This window comes from Chrysochloris asiatica, unplaced genomic scaffold (genome assembly GCF_000296735.1).
Source record: "Chrysochloris asiatica unplaced genomic scaffold, ChrAsi1.0 scaffold00038, whole genome shotgun sequence".
NCBI lineage: Eukaryota > Metazoa > Chordata > Mammalia > Afrosoricida > Chrysochloridae > Chrysochloris > Chrysochloris asiatica.
The window spans coordinates 19,044,421-19,049,367 of NW_006408556.1; the positions used below are offsets into that span (position 1 = coordinate 19,044,421).

Sequence of the window (4,947 nt, forward strand, 5' to 3'; positions counted from 1 at the left end):
GACCCATAGCGACCCTGTATAGGGTTTCCGAGGGTGTAAATCTTTACAGGAGTAGAAAGCCTCATCTTTCTCCCACGGTGCAGCTGGTAGTTTCGAACCGCTGACCTTAAGGTTAGCAGCCCGATTCGTAACCACTACGCTACCAGAGCTCCTTATACAGGGTCACTATGGGTTGGAACCAACTCAATGGCACTAAACAACATCAATAAATATTTACTGCATAAAAATTGGTCAGATTAACAATAGATGCTCAGTAGATGTCAGTCATGTGGAATAAGAAACAAACTAATCTACTATCAAGTAGAGATATGTTTTAAATTAATTTTCAAAAAGTGATGCGGTTCTTATGAGTTCTGAGACCAGTCCATTACTTTGAGCTCTGGTACTGTCCTAGGATGTATGAATGATCCCATCACCAAAAATAAACGTTGAAATCCTTCTTCCTGTTACCTAGGAATCAGTGCTACATTTCCATTTCTCAAGTACTGCACCTTTAGTATTCCTCTCTTCTTGGCTAAGCATGTCTTTCTAGGATCTTGCCAGAAATCAGGGCTATTGTTTTACACTGGAGTTTAACCCAAGTCCATCAGCATGACATTCTCGTGCAGGGATGCGAACCAAAGAAAATCAAGCTCTGAGAAATTTTCCTCATACTGGAAATCCCCTGTCTTACTCCTCCATTTAAATCCCATTGTTGAAGAGAGAATTTCCAGAGTCACAAAATGCTTCACTTTGCATAATACTATTGCTGGAGTGGTGCTGTGAATTAATGTGCTAGACTGAAAAGTCATTTGAATTGCAAGGTTGGTGGTTCAAGCTCACTATTTGCTCCTTGGAAGCCCTTATCAGGGTCACTATGGGTTGGAACCAACTTAACAGCACTTAACAACAACAACAATTGCTGAAGGAGTCTTGCTGTGGCTCTGTAGGATAAGCACTGGACTTGTAATACACAGATTGGTAGTTCAAATCCACCAGCCATTCCTTGGAAACCATAAACAGAGTAATTATGAGTTGGAACCAACCCAAGGGTGCTAAACAACAACAACAATGTTGCTGAAGAAGTTTGGTGTGGTATGGCATTGTAGGATAAGCACTGGACTGCAAGGTCAGTTTGAACCACAAAGTCAGCAGTTCAAATTCACCACTGTCCTCGGAAAGCCTATACAGGGTCACTATGAGTCAGAAACAACTTGATGGCAGTTAGCAATAACTGCTTTTCCATGTTTTTCTGTAAAGACACCAGACTTTTTCAGCTATAGAATTGCCGACTTTGTGGTTTGCAGTTCAGTGCTGATGCTACAATGCCACACCAGGAGTCCTTGTTGTTGTTGTTGTTAAGTGCCATCTAATCAGTTCCAACTCATAACAACCCTGTATAGGGTTTGATAGGAGCAGCTGGTGAGTTTGAACTGATGACCTTATGATTCAAACTGACTTTGCAGTTCAGTGTTTAGTCTATAGCACCATACCAGGAGTCCTGTTTATCAGATAATGCTTCACTACTCATACTACATGCTTCATTACAAAGCATTTACTACAAAGCCCATACTATATGCTTCATTGCAAAGCATTTCGGTCCTTGATTGAAAATAGTTTTGGCTGACTTTCAATGCTGGATATAATACATTCTTTAGTGCTACTGAAAACACATGGCAAGGAAATTGGAAAGGGTAACATTTTCTATTGCTTTTAGAACTATTTTAAAGAACTGTCATTCTAAAGAGAAACTTACATAGTGGCAGGTGAACTTTGTTGTTGTTTGATACGCTATCACACTAGAGTATCTAACACTCAATTGCAATGTACAATGTTGGTAGGGGGTTTTGGTGGTGAATCCTCATGCTTTCAGTTTAAAACAATGGAATATCCAGCCCAAACCACCTAAAAAAAAAAAAAAAGGACATTTATTATCTAACATATAAAGAAGGAGATGAGCTCTCCAGGATGAATGGATTTAGTGACATAACAAAATCACTTGGACCTGCTTTTGCCGTATCCTTGCTCTGTAGTCCACAGGCTCCGCATTATCCTGAGGCTTGCTCCTCCAGGACTCACTAACAGTAACAGCGGGGCTATCTGCTTTCATGACGGCCCCCAATGGGAGAGGATGGCAGAGGTCTCTCTTAACTGTGGGACAGAAGTTTCTCCCTTCCATCTGACTGACCACTTTAGGTTAATTGCCTATCACAGGACACATCATTGTCTCCACGGAAATGCTAGACACCAATTTTCTTAGGCTTAGGTTTCTGGTATAATTTCTAATAGTGGGGAAGTCTCAGGGTTAGCTTAGACTAATCAGGACTAGCCTGGGGAGGGGTATAAACTACTAGAAACATATTGGTATAAAAACAATGCAGGGATAGAATGGATGCTGTAAAGTAAGTCATACTCAAAATATGAAATTCATTACTTTTCAAACATTGAGAACCACTGACTTCTTCAATCAAGAAACTATAAACTTTCAAACGCATAAGGAGGCTTCAGAGTCCTTTTGTGGTGCTGTGGGTTAATGCGTCAGACAGCAAAGCCATTTGAACTGCAAGGTCAACAGTTCAAGCTCACCAGTTGCTCCTCGGAAACCCTGTATAGGGTCGCTATGGGTCGGATCCGACTCAACAGTACTTAACAACAACAAGGATGCTTCAAAAAGTTCATGGAAAAATTCCATTTCCTTTCCACTTTCATTTTCCCACTTTTTGAAGCCCCCTTATAAGATTTTAAAAGGATGTTTACATTCATTGAGTAAGATTTTTGTTATGAATATTACCAACTTTTTGTTATGAATATTACCAACAGAATTATCACAATGAAGAAGAGATCTGTTTAATGTGGATTGTAAGTTCTGTAAGGTCAGAGATCATGTCTGGCTTTGCCATACCTGGTCCTTACTACAGAATTAGCACAGACCAGATGCTGAAACATATTTGCTACCTGAATAAATAAACATAAAATAACTTTCAGTGAATAACGGGACACATGCAGTAGAACAGGGCACTGTACTAAAAAGAAAGCTTAACATAGTAGGCATCAAAAAGAAAGCATTTTACAAAAATCAAACTAAAGATATTCATGACCCCAGCCAACATAGATCATATTGTATTTAAAGAAACATTTATACTTTCACTTTAATGTATTCATTTTTAATTTTAAGGCACTCTGGTGGTACGATGGTTAAGCGCTTGGTTGATAACGAGAAAGGTTGGTGGCTGGAACCCACTCAGAGGCTCTGAAGGAAAACGACCTGACAAGCGGCAGTTGGAACTATTACAGCCTGGAAAACACTGTATTGTTGTTGTTGTTCCAACTCACAGCAAGCCTGAATAGGGTTTCTGAGCAGCAAATGGTGGGTTTGAACTGCCGACCTTGTGGTTAGCAGGCAGTGCTTATCCGACAATGGCACACAAGGAAGGACTCTAGAAAACATGACAGGGCTCTTCTATGAAGTCGAGGTGAGTTGAAATCAACTTGATGCCACCTAACAATAATATCCACCACTCCTCGGAAACCCCATACAGGGTCACTATGGGTCGGAACCTACTCGACCATACTTAACAACAACAGTAGTAACGACAATTTTTGTGTTTAAACAGGTAAAACTCAATTAATCCACATCTAGATTTTCTTGTATGAAAGTTGAACATTTGAACCATAAACCCTGCTTTGCTCTAGCAGCTACAAGTATAGTATAGTCCTCTCACAAGGTCTAACAGAAGCCACTTTAAACATTTCCACAAAGACATCATTCAGTATGACTGACTAACCAAATAAAATGAAGACTCCTCAATGACCCTGCAGTTTGACAATAAAGAAAAGGAGGGATTAAACCAAAGCCTCCCCCTCTGAACCACCATCCCTCTGCTGACTCTCTGGATAAATGTGGCCCAGCTGTTTCACTGACCTCCCAGGGCACTGGTACTTCCCGCTTCCAAATGCCATGAAGTTGTCCAAGAAAGCATGCTTCTCTAAATTTGCCTTTTTCCAACGTTCCTGTGGGAAGAAAGTTTTTTTTCCTAAATCAGCCTTGTATAAATAAGCTTAGCTTTATTTCTGTAGGCTAAAAATGGCCTTGTACAGCTAATCCTTACATATAAAGTTGCAGGGTTGTTGATAGTTGTTTGGGGAATTTTTTTTTTTTTCCAAACTGTTATTAATATCAGCTACAACTGTGTTTTGGGAATGTGAACTTATAAATAAAAAGGTTTAAAAAGAATTCTGTCAAGTGGTAAAAGTAAATCATGATGTAAATTGACCTCCAAGTATAAGAATATTTATAAAAAGGTCTTAGACGCCATCAGGAAATTGCCCTGGGTAATAAGTTTAGTAATAAGACACTGACAGGCCTGCTTGCTGGAGAAACCTTGGGATGCAGAGTGCATACATCTGCAGGCCTTTTCTTACCATTTTACCTACAGGCAGAGTACAGACAAAATGACTTTTCAAGATTCTCTTCAGCCCTGTAACTTCACAGTTGCAATAAACAACAGAGCACAATTTAATTTGCTTATTTACTTATACTTCTTGGAAACTAATATTAGACACAATTGTCTGAAGAACATGAAATCCGTCTTCTATCAGAACTAGGCATGTTTACTTTAATAGGCCATCCCAGTTGTCGGTAACGTTTCAAAGTTGTTGCTGTTGTTAGGTGCCATCAAGTCAGTATCAACCCATGGTGACCTCATGCACAGGAGAACGAAACACTGCCCGATCCTGGGCCAACATAACTACTGTTGCCACGCTTGAGTCCATCAATACTGCCACTTAGCCATTCCATCTCGTTGGGGGTCTTCCGCTTTTTCTCTGACCCTCCACCTTACCAAACATGATATCCTTCCCCAGCAACTGGTCCCTCCTGACAATATGTTCGAGGTATGAGAGACGAAGTTTGGTCATCTTGGCCTCCCGTGAGCACTCTGGCTTCATTTCTTCCAAAACAGATCTATT

At 40.2% G+C, this 4,947-nt stretch overlaps 1 protein-coding gene across 1 annotated transcript in view; it reads right to left on the reverse strand.

The window, feature by feature from the left end:
* The window catches only part of LOC102821257 (24-hydroxycholesterol 7-alpha-hydroxylase-like), a 95,998-nt gene that overhangs the window by 34,434 nt on the left and 56,617 nt on the right, over nucleotides 1-4,947 (reverse strand). The gene's annotated exons all lie outside the window — the stretch shown is intronic.